The following is a 14,346-nucleotide window of genomic DNA, read 5'->3' as shown; positions in this document are numbered from 1 at the left end:
CCAGGACTTCCGGCCCCCTCCACCCGCCCCGCTCCGCTCCGCTCCCCACGAACGCCACTCGCCGCCGCGCGCTCCGCTCCTCCGGGGAGCCCAGGAACGGGCGCGTCGGGGGCGGGGCACGGCGGTCACGCCGCCCGTCCCGTGCCTGCACGAGTCACGTGGCCGCCCGCGTCACGTGCTCGCGCCGCAGCCAATCGCGGAGAACGCTGTCCAGGAGCAAGGAGGCTGTGGTGAGAGACCGACCAAGACCGGAGATGTTTTCAAGCCTGGCCCCGGCGGCGTCAGGGGCTGTTGCAGCGGCGACGGAGACACCGGCAGCGGCGGCCACCCGGAGGTCCTCGTTCAGGGGGTGAACCCTTCTGCGCCCGCCGAGCCTCGGGTCTGTGCGGGCCAGGGGGGCGTGGCGACCAGAGGGGAGGAAGGAGGGCGCGGTTTCGAGTCTGTCCCGGGTACCAGGGAGGAGACCCTCAGCCCTCAGTCCGGTGCCCCGTCTCCTCCCCGGAGCCAGGTAGGGGGTTGCGCCTCTGCCAGCCGCGCCCAGCCGTGTGCCACGCGCCGCTCGGCCCAGCCCAGCCCGCGGCGCGGCCAAGCCGGACCGTGACAGGCCGTTGGTGGCCGCCCCGCCCGGCATCCTGACGGGTCGCGGCGCAGGTGGGGCCGCCGCTGGGCGACGCTCGGGCGGCGGCTAGCGCGAGCGCCTTGGCCGCCGCTTACCGGAACATGGCGCGGCCGGGAGGGCGCCGCCAGCGCACCGGGACGGACGGCATCGCGGGGGCGCGCCGTGCGGCCGCGCGCTCCCGGTGCCAGCGGCGCTGCGTGCGCGGTTGTCGGAGACTCGGTGCGGGCCGGGGCGTAGGAGGCGCGATGGTCCCGGGAGAGGTGCGTGAAAGCGAAAGAGCTGCGGCTCGCGGAGCCAGTTCTGTCCTAAATGCCAGTGCGACCTGCCCTTGCCGCGTTGAGCGATCAGGTCTAGTTTGTGCCAGTTCCGATTGGAATGATGTCCAGAGACCCTTAGAGCGTATTGGAATCTTAGATCTGGTTTTTTGAAGAGTATTACGGGGATGACGCATCCTTCAGGATCCACGGCGTTGAATAAAAGCGCTGTACAAAGAGGTCACCGAAGCCCAGCTGACAGCTGTTTTAATAATTACAGTGAGAATAGTTGAGGATGGAAATGAACAGTATTGCACTAGTTGAGTACGTCGGAAACATTTGAAGCAGTGTGGTTGTAGGGACTGTAATTTCCGCTGGACACCCCTTGAACTGGGGCGAAGTATGTTGCAAATCCGGCGATCAGTGACGCTCTGGGATTATCGTTAATTCTGTGGTTGAGATGAACCTGCATTCTCAGCCATGTGTTTCTTCTTATTTTAAAATGGTCTGAGTCAATTATAAAGAAAGATGAACTAGTCGAGTAAGTCATCTGTTCATTAAAAACATATGCCCAAGTAGGCCTTTAAAAATCTTGCTTACTGATCTTTTTTTCATTTTCTTCAAGCCTTACACAAAGGCTTTCCTGCCAAAATGTGCTCTCTTGATGCCAAATGGTTTAAAAGCAAAAATTAGTTAGAATCACCGATGTGACAATGAAGATATTGTAGTTCCCTTAAAAACATTTCGACATGACATTTAATATTTTAATACATTTGTTTACATGGTGAATGTGGTGGGCAGGTGACAACTTCCTAGAGTTGGGGTTCTCGCCTTTCACTGTGTGGGTTCCAGAGCAGGCACTTAGGCCTGGTGGTTCACGCCTTTATGCGCTGAGCCATCTTGACCTCCTTCAGTTAACCTCCTGAGAGCGCTTTCATTTGGATTAAAAGCAAAAATATATACAAGCATGTAACGCTTCTCCCTGAGTTTATAGATGCAGAGAGAAAGGCTTTACTACCCAAGAATCTTTTACAGTCGATAAAAGTACTAATCGAATTTCTAACACTCTACATGACAGCTTGGCTCAGGACAAACCTAATTGCTCAACGTATGTGTTCTGATTTAGAGACTGGCAAAGTTCTCTGGAAATGAAACCAGGGGGTTAAGTGTATTTGTGGAAGGAATATTAGAATTAAAAGTTGGAAGCTGTTCTCAATTTGTTACAGTTGGTGCATTTTTAAATTGTTAACATAGTCTATGGAGTAAGGGCCGTTGAGACAGTGGTGTTGTCTGGGCGTGCACCCTACGAAGTGTATTGGAAGAAGAGTTAACAGAGCAACAGTGAAAGAACTCAGTTGCTGAAGATGTTCTGCAGTTTTGGTATTGGCTCTTTAATATCCAGGAAAAGAAATGGTTGGACTTCACATGGTGACCGTTGGAATATGTGGGAAAAGAAGATGCTTTTTATCCAGATTACAGTGTTGTGGAAGTGTGACTTGGGCGGAAACCCCGAATTTCATCCCCTGCATTGCATCAAGCAGGCTTGATCGTTCACACGTGTAGTGTCTGTAAACCCAGCACTCAGGAAGTGGAAGTGGGAGGACCAGTTCAAGGTTGGGTTAGAGAGATGGCAGTCGTTAAAGCTTGAGCATGAAAATGTTAGTTTAGATGCCCCGCATCTGAGTAAAAGCTGGGAGCTGAGGCATGGAGGCAAGGAGGATCTCTGGGGCTTGCTGGGCAGCCAGTCCAGCCAAATTATCAGGCTCCAGGTTCAGTGAAAGATCCTGTCCCAAAAGATAAAAGGGAAAGCCATCAAAGAAAATGTTGACAGTGGCCATACATATATCACACACATGCATCTGTGTGCATATGTATACACAAACACCCACCACTACACACAAAATAGTTTATGCTACATGGTGGGTTCTAGGCCAGCCTGAGATACATCAGACTTTCAAAAAAAAAAAAATCACTATCCTAATGCCCTTTTTCCTCCATAGAAGTTACTGGAAAAGTGCTTGATAGTTTCTCAGGTTGGCTGGAGAGATGCTAGTCAGTTGTATTTGGAAAGGATTATTATTTTTTTAACTATGAGGTTTTTCTTTAGCTTAATAGTTAATTTTTCTTAATTTTTTTGAGACAGGGTCTCTCCCAGGTTGGCTTCAAATTCATAGTATTGTTCAGAATGTCCTTGAACTTGAACGAATTCCCTTGTGTACTACACCTATTTGTTGTTGTTGTTTTGTTTTATGTTATTATGGTAAGCAAGCCACTGAATTACATCCCCAGTCCCCAAACCCCCATTTTAAAGGTTTTAAAAAAATACATAATTTATTTTTTATTCTATGTTCCTTGGTGTCTTGCCTGCACATATGCCTGTGTGAGGGTTTCAGAAGCCCTGAAACTGCAATTACAGACAGTTGTGAGCTGCTGTGTGGGTGCTGGGAATAGAGCCTGAGTCTTCTGCAATACTAACCAGTGCTCTTAACCGCTGAGCCATCTCTTGAGCCCCTTAAAGGCTTATTTTTAATTATGTGTCTGTGTGGGTGTGTACAGGAGTGCAGGGTGTCTGCAGAGGATGGAGGTATTGATCCCCGAAGTTACTGGTGCTGTGAGCCACCTGATGTGGGTGCTGAAGCAAAACCAACACCCATGCCCCTTTAGTGTCTCCTTTCCAGAACAGGTCTTGCTAAATTGAGTAGACACACTTTCCATCCTTCCTGTCTCAGCCTCCCAAGTAGCTCAGATTACCGGCCTGCTGGACTACTTCTGGTTTTCGTTAAGAACATGAATTTCAGCCTGAAAAGAGGATGGTTAGTGAGATGAGTCATTCCTGTCATTGTAATATTAAAGCACTTCCAGCACAGGTAAGGTTTTTGGAGTGGCATCATTTGGGTAGTGCTTCCTTTACATTTTCAGGAGGTTGCTCCAGCATTGTTGCTAACAACACATATTTGTTAGCAGCTTGTGTCATGTACAGGGCACATCTGGAGAGTTAGCCTCACACTTTGTGATCCACATCGCCCTCTTTTCAGATGAAAAGGTAAAACTTGGCCATGACTGAGAGTTGTCTGCCTTGCTGATTTGTCTAGAAGCTTCTTACTGTGAGATGCTTGTTTGTTCTTTATTTGGGAGTAGCTGTGTGAAGCAGAAGGAAAAAGACCTGGAACTAGAACTGAGAAGGTGCGGATTTAAGTTCTTCATTACTTTCTGGTTTTGTTCTTGTTTTGACAAATCATGTAACATTCAGAACCTTGCATTCTTTATCTACAAAGAATCATCTCCTGGGGCTGTAGACTGCCCACTTACCATGTGTGAGGCCTGTCCAGTGCCATCACCACCATCACCAATAATGATAATGATTTTCTTGTATAACTTAAAATGAGAGCACTATAGAAAGAACATTGTACACTGGGAACCTTTATACATATAAGTGTGATGATGCTGCTTTTAAAGAAAATGTAGTGGGTTTTTGTTTTTTTTTTTTGTTTTTTTGTTTTTTTTTTGGTTTTTCGAGACAGGGTTTCTCTGTATAGTCCTGGCTGTCCTGGAACTCACTTTGTAGACCAGGCTGGCCTCGAACTCAGAAATCCACCTGCCTCTGCCTCCCAAGTGCTGGGATTAAAGGCGTGAGCCACAACCGCCTGGCGAAAATGTAGTTCTTGAAGTGTAACAAGATGTTTCAGTCCCTAGGTTTTTTTCCTTAGCCCTGGCTTTATTATTTTCTACACCTGCTATTTTGGAGATTATAATTCCTTGTAGATAGAGTTTTTCCCGATCCCCACTTAGTTCTAATCTTAGTAAAGCTGCTTATGAACACTCTAAATATTGCTCTAGCCCTCCGATTTCTCTTGGAGAATATAAAGTTGCTCCACACAGCATTTGAAAACATTCTTGTTATATGCTCATGCATGCATAATTTGTTTCCTTAGCAGACAATGGCTTTTAAAAGCAATAGTGAAAGTATCATAGTAGTGATGTTAATTTGTCTCTCACTGGCAGTGGAAGGAAATAAGTTTCCTTTATAAACTCAATTTTGAATAGTTCATGTTTTTGGTCATTTAGTGGTTCTAAAATACATAGAAGTGCTGTGGTGGCTTATGCCTGTAATCCCAACATTTAGGAGGCTGAGATAGAAGGATGACCCCAAATTCTAAGCCATCCTATCCACAGCTTGAATTAAATGTTAGACCTGGGTTAGAGTGAGACCCTGCATAAATAGATATGTCTTAAATTTATATTTGTCTGTCATGTCTTTTCTTCTTCTCCTTTTCTTTTCTCATCTTTTCTTCTCTCTTTCCTTTTCTTTTCTCTTTTTTTCTTCTCTGTTTTCTCTTCTTTTCTTTTGAGAGAGAGTTATCTTATATAGCCCTGGCTGACATGGAACTCACTGTGCAGATCAGGCAGGCCTTGAACTCACAGAGATCCATCTGTCTCTACCTCTCTAGTATTGTTGTATTTGTTTTTTAGGTAAAGTTTAATTTAGTGTTTTCATTTGATATTGAAAATTGATGAATTGATATTATAGTGTTGCCTAGATTATCAGAGCACGTGTCACCTTGGACATAAAAAATATTGGTAATCAACCAGGTAGGGTGGCTCATGTCTTTAATCCCAACACTCAAGAGACAGAAGCAGGTGGATCTCTAAGTTATAGGTTAGCCTGGTCTTTAGAGTGAGTTTCCAGGACAGTCTGGGCTACACACACACACACACACACACACACACAACCCTGTCTTGAACCCTGCTTTCCCATCTCCCAAAATACATCGATAAAACATTTACTGAGTGCTTTATGGGAGTCTTTGTTCAAGTTTTAAGTGCAACATTTCAGGTAATTTTCATTAGTCTAAAGACAAATCCTATTCTAAGATGGCAAATTAAACTGAGGCTATGAATAACTATGAGATTTAAGGATTTACAAGCTAAGTAGTAGCAGTTTTCCATGTATGTCTTAGCCATTTCTCTGTTGTCTCTCTTTGGTTAAGAACATTTAACTGGTTTTGAAGAGCTATAAGGTAGTATTTATTAAATTTTGGATTTCATGAAAAATGCTTGAGGGCCAGCTGTTCCACCAGCTGGGTGGCCAGAAAGGAAAATGAAAATAAGTATTATATAAGAATACTGGAATAAGCCAGTAGGGTTTTTGTTGTTTTGTTTTGTTTTGTTTTGTTTTTGTGAGATACATGTGTGGGTTGTTCTCCATTTCCCCCATGACCTGTTACTTCTGGAGACAGATCTCAGGGCCCTGATCAGAGACATTCTAGGCAATAGGCAGTGTCTGTATATATTTTGTCATGCACTGTTATCTAGGAGCTGCATCTCCAGTCCAAGATGAGGACTTGCCACCACACGTGAGGCCTTTACTTGGCTCTGTGGTACCGTGTGGTGGAAGGAGAGAACCGGCTCTCCAGAGTGGTCCTCTGACCTCTGTGCACATACCATTTCCCATGGTTTAAGGCGAGAGACACACTGGGCTCAGGTAACTTTTAGGAAGGTCTAGAGCAGTGATGGAAAGTCTGAGTTTGTGCAGGTTGGCAAATAGCATCCAGGAATAGGCTTTCTTATTTCTACTATTCAGGACATCCAGAAGCTTGCAAATTAAAAAAAAATTAGCTTCAGTCCCTAGAAAGTTAAATTGAAACACAGAAATTAAGTATACAAGGTAAATTATGAAGTAAATCATAGTGTAGATTTTTTAAAATATGTATTTTTAAAATATGTAGGGTAGTGTTTTTTTCAAAATTCTTAAAATATAAAAGTTACTTTGTGTGGGACTGGTGAAGTGTGGCTCAGGGGTTAAGAGCACTTCCAGTTTGTCCAGAGGACCTAAGTTCCATTCCCAGTATCCACATCAGGTGGGTTACAACCACCTGTAATTTAAGCTCCAGGTAGTCAGTTCGTTCCCCACCCCCACCCCAACTGTCTCATACACGCACATACACGCACACACACCCCACACACTCTTAACATTTTTTTCCATAGATGAGCCCACTAACAGTTGTTCATTGATTTTAAATTGATTAAAAATATGTAGTAGTTTGCTTTTCTGGTTATCAGTACGTATTTGGGATACAATTAGAATAGTTTTCACAAATACTAGCAGTAAATTCTTCGCCTGACTACTTTATTGAAACAAGTATATGCCATATGTGTTTGGACTCTTTCCTGCCTAGAATAGCTGTACCAATCCAAGACTAAAAAAGAAAAGAAAAGAGAAAAGAAAAGAAGAGAGGATGCCTTAAAAGTTAGAGTGGTTTGTTGGCAGGCACACACAGGCAGTTCGAGGCCAGACTAGTTAACTAGTAAGCTCCACACTCGCAAAGTCTACATAGTGAGATAATGTCACCTCTCTCAAACCAAAAAAAAAATAAAAAAATAAAAAATAAAAAAGTTAGAGTGGTTTGAAGTTTATAAGGTTTGCTTTTTTTTTTTTTTTTTAAATTTCACGCCTATGTGAGGCAAGAAAGAGTTGTCGGCTGACCTCACAGGACCGTGGATGCATCTAGGTTAAACTTACTGGGTAAGCCTAGGCTGCCTTGAAATTTACTTCCAAATGAGAACTATGAACAAGCCTAGAAGAATAGAGAAGAAAGAAGCACTCATAGCTGCGGTGATCATCAGTAGGGATTATTCAGTCTTGGGAAATTCTCCCCATCTTCCAGGATTTCTAAAACATACCACTCGTGAAAGACTATGCTGTTTAAGCTTCAGTTGGACAGGACAGAAAGTAGCATTTTACTGTTTGTGTTCTTGTTATGAAGGGTAAACACAGGGTTGTTTGGTGGCCTACGACTTACTCATCCTGACCTTTGTCATGAAGAAAGAAACTCTTTCTGGCTCTTTCCCGTGCCTCTGTGCTCTACAGATTGCTATTCAGAATAAACACAGGCTTATATAGGGATTTACATACACAGGCTTATATAGGGATCACTTGCTACATTTACTAAAGCTATATCACCACACTCTACTTTTTAAAATATTTATTTTTTTATTTTCTCTGGTCCCATATGGTGGTCAGAGAACAACTCCTAGGGGTCAGTTCATGGGCCTTCTGGGCATTACCCTCAGGCCCTCAGGCCTGGCAGCAGCTGCCTTACCCCTTACCCACAGGCCCTCACTGTACATGCTTTAGACTGTGTTGTAGAAGGTATTTGACTCTAGCTATATGAATTTGGATTTAGGGAGGATTTATACTTGTCAATTAGTCCTTTATATCCTTTGGACATTTTTCTCTTTGTTCTTCCTTATTCAAACTTTTAGGAGTTAAAATTTAAGCAAATACTATTATACTACGTATATTCAGAGTTTTTACATTACTGAGTTAACTTGTGCTACTGTTAAAAGAATTAGGTTGACTGTCTTTTAACCCTTTCATGCAATCTTGTTATTAGATTTCCACATCTTTTATTTTACAAACCATTTTCCTTTAGAATCATGACATTTACAGCCCATTTAAAAGCCCCAGAAGAAACTATAAACTATATCATATCACTCCACTTCTAATTATCAGGGTGATGACTCTGGTTGTTGTTGGTTGTTGCTGTGTAGCTTAGATAAAGGTACTTACTGTGTAGCCCAGGTTGGCCCAAATTTATGACAATATTCATGCTCCCAGGTTGTGCAATTACAGGTGTGAGCCACTACGCTGAGCTGCTGCTATAGCATTTTGTATATTTGGTTTGGTTTTTTATATCTGTGTAACTCTGACTGGAACTCGCTCTGTAGATCAGACTGACTGTGAACTCTGAGATCAGCCTGGCTCTGCCATCTGAGTGGTGGGATTAAAGGTGTGTGTCACCACTGCTCAGGGCTTACTGTTTCCTTTAGCATTGCTCTTCTAGGTCTATTGATAGTATCCCTTTTGTCTTAGGGTTTCTATTCCTCCACAAACATCATGACCAAGAAACAAGTTGGGGAGGAAAGGGTTTATTCAGCTTACATTTCCACATTGCTGGTCATCACCAAAGAAAGTCAGGACTGGAATTCACACAGGGCAGTAACCTAGAGGCACGCGCTGATGCAGAGGCCCTGGAGGGATGCTGCTTACTGACTTGCTTCCCCTGGCTTGCTCAGCTTGCTTTCTTAGAGAACCCAAGACTACCAGATCAGGGATGGCACCACCCACAAATGGGCTAGGTCATGCCCACTTGATCACTAATTGAGAAAATGCCTGACAGCTGCATCTCATGGAGGCATTTCTTCAAGGGAGGCTCCTTTCTCTGTGATAACTCCAGCCTGGGTCAAGTAGACACACAAAACCAGCCAGTAAAAGGAAAAAACCATTTACCTGATCACTGGCTTGTACTGGGCAACAGTGATTATCATAAATGTTGGGATTTTAAATTTGTTTTTAATATTTTAAAGCTATTTTTTTGCAATTTCATAAATGTATACGATGTCTTGATCATATCTATCCTGCCTCACTACTTATTTATGGTGCTGGAGATGGAACAGAGAGTCTTGAACATGCTAGGCAAGTGCCCTGCTTCTGAGCCACACTCTCAACTCTTGCTTTGTTGTGTACCTGTGTGTGTGTGTCTGTGTGTGTGTGTGTGTGTGTGTGTGTGTGCCAGAAAAGAATAAAAGGTGGACTTGGGTGTTTCTCTTGCTGAAGCTGGAGCTTCTCTGCTGTCTAGACTGGCTGGCAGGTTCCCACCACCTCAGCCCTTCACTGATGGTATTGCCAGCATGTAGCACTGTTGGAATCTTTCTGGAATAAGCACTCAGACACCCATGAGAGTGGGAAAGAGGAGATGTCACCAGTGGACCAAAGTCAGGATAATTCCTGAAAGACTTTGTCCTGGGTCCAGTTTGGATTTCCAGTTTATACTGTAAAACCACAAGGTGTGGCAAGCAGGCAGGCAGGCAAGGAGATTTTAGAGAAGCATGTGTGGCAGTCAGCAGATTGTTAAGGGCAATAAGCAATTGATTTAGCTTTTCTCCATCCGTCCGTCCATCCATCTGGGTCATTCTGTTCCAGGCAGAAAGAGAAGTCCTGCTTGACAACTCAGCAGTACAGGCAGTGCTGTGTGTCAGTCACTAAGTCAGTACATCAGCCTCTAGCAGTCACTTTTTAAACCTTACTCTACTTCATCCCCTCCTTTCACCTTCATAACAGCTCATAAGTGTGCTTGAAGAAATGGGTTGGCACTCCATGCATATTATCTGTATTGTACTCCCACTCACCGTTGTACCTTTAGCCATAATCCTTTCTAACAGCTTTTTGGCATTTTCTTGTACCATTCCTGACTGATTTCGTACAAACAGTATTTAAAGCCTGTGTGTGTGTGTGTGTGTGTGTGTGTCTGTCTGTCTGTCTGTCTGTCTGTCTTTCTCCTGAGTACAAGTGTAAATAAGTAGCCTTTGGGGCAGGTGAATTGTGTCCCATTAGGAGTTACTGCTTTCTTAGTTAGTCTGGTACAGCCCTTTTTATTTTTTATGCACTGGGCTTCTCCTATGACCTAAACAGGTGCCCAGTTGAGCATACCCCTTTGTGTTGGTGTTCAGTCCCGGTACAGTGTAAGTAACCTGGCTTTCCTGTGTGCATACCCAGCAGTCCCGACCTAGGTAAGGAGCCTGTGGCTGGCTTTTACTCTCACTAGCATTTTGAGACATGGCTTTCTCACATGAAAGGCGTCTCTAATGGTCACTCTCCACATTATTCCTCTCAGGTCTTTTCCTTTAAGGCCCATTATAGCCTTAACTCCTTATCCCTTTGTGGGGACTCCCTTCCAGACCCCTTTTGAGACAAAGGTCACACATGACCAATATTTAAGACTACTACGTCCCCCACAATCATTTGTTGGTTGGTTGGTTTGTTCTCCCTCTGGCCACTCATCCACAGACTGTCACTAGCTGTGGCATTGGCAGTTCTATCACAGCAGGATGAACTTTGAGGGCGATCCGAGTCTGGCCTGTTGTCAAGTATTATCTTCTGAAGGAGAGAAGGCAGAACCTCTCTGGAGCAGTTAGTCATATTGATGGGTGTCCAGGAGTTGGAGTTGCCCTGGGACACGGCTGCTCTCCAGACTAATGTATGTGACAGGGCACTGGCTCCGATGTGCATCCACACAGAAGGGAAGACATCGGGAGGCAGTGTAGGAGCTGAGGTGTTTTCCCGTTCAGAGGTCATTTTGAGATGGTCAGTTTCAGAGGCTGGTCTGGGTCTGGGTCTCTCACGGTTGACTCTTGCCTGGGGTCCATAGCAGCCCTGGTGTGGGTGTGGTGTGCCCTCGGCTTGGCACCTGCAACTTTAGGAGCTGAGGGAGTAGAGTGATTGGTCAAGTTTTTGGTATAGTGTCAGCCAAGTCTTTGAAGAACCACTGGAGGTGGGTGTGTCCGTACTCTCTGAGGTCCTCTGAGCCCTTGGGGAGGGGTGCAGAGAACAACTGCATTTATAGGGTATGCATCGCACCCTAAACAGCACAAGCGGCAGACTCTCTGGCCTAGGAGGTCTGGTTTGGCAGTGGTAGCCAGTGCTAATTTAAAGGTTCCAGTCACTGTCACAACCCTGCCTGATGATTGGGATAGGACTGTGTGTGGGTTGGGTACTGATATTTGGCAGCCTCAGAACCACCATCTTGTATGGCAGCTTTTCTAGAAGGGTGGCTTCATGACCTTGCTAGCCTGGGCTGGGAGCTGTCACCTCTGGAGTTATGCTCCTGTCTAAAGTGATTGGCAGACCTGACTCTTAGCAGCTCTTTCCTTCATCAGTGTTTCTTTCCTTATTTCCTGGCTTATATGAGTGGGGATCTGGGAGCACCTGAGTGTAAGCATACCTTCTGGGATGGGAGAAGTAGAGGAGACTGTGTCTTCACAGAGGGCAGCTGTGTGGGTTCCCCAACTCACTTGACCTCAGCTTTGAGTCTGGCAGTGCAGTGCTGCCACAGCCAGGGATCAGACAGCTTCTAGGAACTGGAGGATTTGATCTTTAGTTTTAAATTCTTTGATCCCTGAGGTAATCAGTCCTCTTTCTAGATGTATTGCTTCTCTGAGTCTCTTGATGTAAGGAGCTATTTCCCCTATTGAAGCTTCAGCTCTCATCAGTAAAAGGTTCTGTGTCTAATTGGGAGCACCACGTCCCCACAGTCTGGTGACTGTGAGGAGAAAATCTCATTTATAATTTGTCTGCAGTCACAGAGGAACGTTTCCAACTCTTGAGGTAAGTATGTGGTGTGATAGCATGTCTCCCATCTTGAATGAGGAGCAGGCCTGCTCTTTCCTTCAGTTCTGGGTCAGATACCAATGGAGGGATGAGATCAGGCGCTCTTGGATCTTTAATACTATGAGATGCTGGTAGTTGGGGTCCATAGGGAGGTAACATTGAGGACCTCCCTCTGAAGAAGCTAAGGGCTACTTCCTTGGTGCCTTCAGGCTTAACAGCCTTTGCAGGAAGGACTGTGAAGCTCTCAAATCAGGACTGGGCAGAGCTTATGACTAGAAGAATTCTCTAACCAGGACCATGGGGGATTTTATATGCATCTAACCCAGTGAGGTGGAGAAGGCCAACTTCTGTCTCAAGCAGGTGCCTGCTGGGCCTGCCACCTTACAGTGACTTAAGAGATCTGACTTTTGGGTCACGTGTATAAATCCATGCTTAGTCACTTGTCACAGTAATTGAGTGTTCAGTCAGGTCAAAAGACCTCAGAGGAACCACAGGGTGGGCCCTATCAGATCTGTTGCTTGGATCTATGGGATCATTGCCAGCATTCACACACTCATTCACCACCCATACATAAGTTATACGTAGTTTAAATTCCTCGTCCTCTTTGTATAGAGACCAGTACAAGTACCCTGGTATCCTTTCACAGCTTTTCCTTGGAAACCTGTGCTAACTCAGTATCCCATCGAGGCTTTGGATGCACTCTCCTGCAGGTTCTTCCTTCCTGTCTCCCCAGCAATTTTTACTTGGTCTGGATATCAGCCTCTTCTAGCCTGGATTCAGGTCCTGGGTCTCAAAATCCTCTTAGCATGTTGACAGCATGTCTTTGTGAGGTCCAGAGATCTTCAGTGGGCTGAGAACAGAGAGCAGCAGTCACTCTCAACCAACCAGGGTTGTGGTGAAGATATCTTGCTGGGGTTTCCAGAAATGCTGTGGGCATCTTTCTGGAGTAAGCATCCCAACACCAGTGAGACTGGAAGAGAGATGTCACTGGTAGACTGAGGCCATTCAAGAACCTTTCATTAGTGCTGGAGTGTTTATTCCAGAAGGTTGTCTGCACTGTCACTGTACCTAGCTTTTCTGTGGTACTGAGGGAGGATCTGAACTCCAGCATCATGCTCACACAGGAGCTACTTACTGACTGAGTCATCTTCTCAGCCCCACTCTTTTGGACTGTTAAAAGCTTTGTTTCCTTGGGAAAGTGACTCAGAGAATGATGGGATATAACATTTCCATACATGCACGCCATATGATCTGCTTGTACTCACCCCTAAGTACTCTGTTGACCTTTCCCCTCCTGCTGGTTCCTTTCCCTAAATGTTCTACTGATGCCTTCGTGCCTTTTATAGTTTAAGTCCAGCTTCCACGCATGAAGGAAACCATGCAGTATTTGTCTCTGAATTTGGCTTTGTTTGACATAATGATCTCTAGTTCCTTTCAATTTTCTATGATGGACATAATTTCAGTCTTCTTTATGACAGAATAAAATTATACATATACAGTAATACATAATGAATAAAACAATTGTATTTAATATGTTTTCTTTACCAGTTGATTCTGTAATATGGCAGTATGTCTGTTGTATGCTGGTCTAGATTCATTCAGACTTAGAGCTAGGAGTGGTGGTAAGTTTTTATATAGCCCTAGCTGGCCTGGAACTCCACTGTGTGAGTCAGACTGACATCGAATTTGCAGTAATTCTCAGAAACCCTACCTTCTGAAGGTTGGGATTACCGTGTTTACCTCTGTACCTGTGGTAACTCTAAAATGTATTTTTAACTGGCCTTAAGGATGACCTTGAACTTCTGATCCTCCTGTATCTACCTGCTAAATGCTGGGATTATAGGCATGTACAGTTAATCAGTTCTGGGAACTGAAGTCGGGACTTAGGCAAGCACTCTACCAACTGTGCTATAGTCGCCAACCTTACTTTTAGAGTTTTTTTGATATTGATTTCTGTAGTCCTATCTGTACTGTACTTAAATATCCACTAACTATATAAAGATTCTGCTCTGCTTTGTAAAAATCACCTTGTATCACAGTCTTTGATTTTGAGTACCCTCTCCCATTTTCTAATTTTTAAAAGTACATTTGTCTTAGAATACCCAAGATACATTTTGCAAAACACAAGAAAAACAAAAAGAAGGAAGACCAACGTGTGGATACTTCATTCCTCCTTAGAATAAGGAACAAAATACCCATGAAAGGATATAAGTACAGAGACAAAATTTAGAGCTAAGATGAAAGGATGGACTATCCAGAGACTACCCCATCCGGGAATCCATCCCATCATCAGCCACCAAACCCAG

At 44.5% G+C, this 14,346-nt stretch overlaps 1 protein-coding gene across 4 annotated transcripts in view; it reads left to right on the top strand.

Annotated features, from left to right (window-relative positions):
• Window positions 1-173: 173 nt before the first annotated feature.
• Window positions 174-14,346, top strand: part of Ankrd12 (ankyrin repeat domain 12) — a 107,438-nt gene continuing 93,265 nt past the window's right edge. The window contains exon 1 of one of the 4 annotated variants that reach the window (XM_029531189.1): window positions 174-379. The gene's annotated coding sequence lies outside the window, so the exon portion shown is untranslated. Of the gene's footprint in view, window positions 380-405; window positions 509-808; window positions 880-14,346 lie in introns of those variants that run through there. The other 3 variants (XM_021217654.2, XM_029531188.1, XM_029531187.1) reach the window with 3 other exon arrangements.

Source organism: Mus pahari, chromosome 18 (assembly GCF_900095145.1).
Source record: "Mus pahari chromosome 18, PAHARI_EIJ_v1.1, whole genome shotgun sequence".
NCBI lineage: Eukaryota > Metazoa > Chordata > Mammalia > Rodentia > Muridae > Mus > Mus pahari.
The sequence above is the reverse complement of the archived record's forward strand: the minus strand, read 5'-3'. Positions and strand labels throughout refer to the sequence as shown.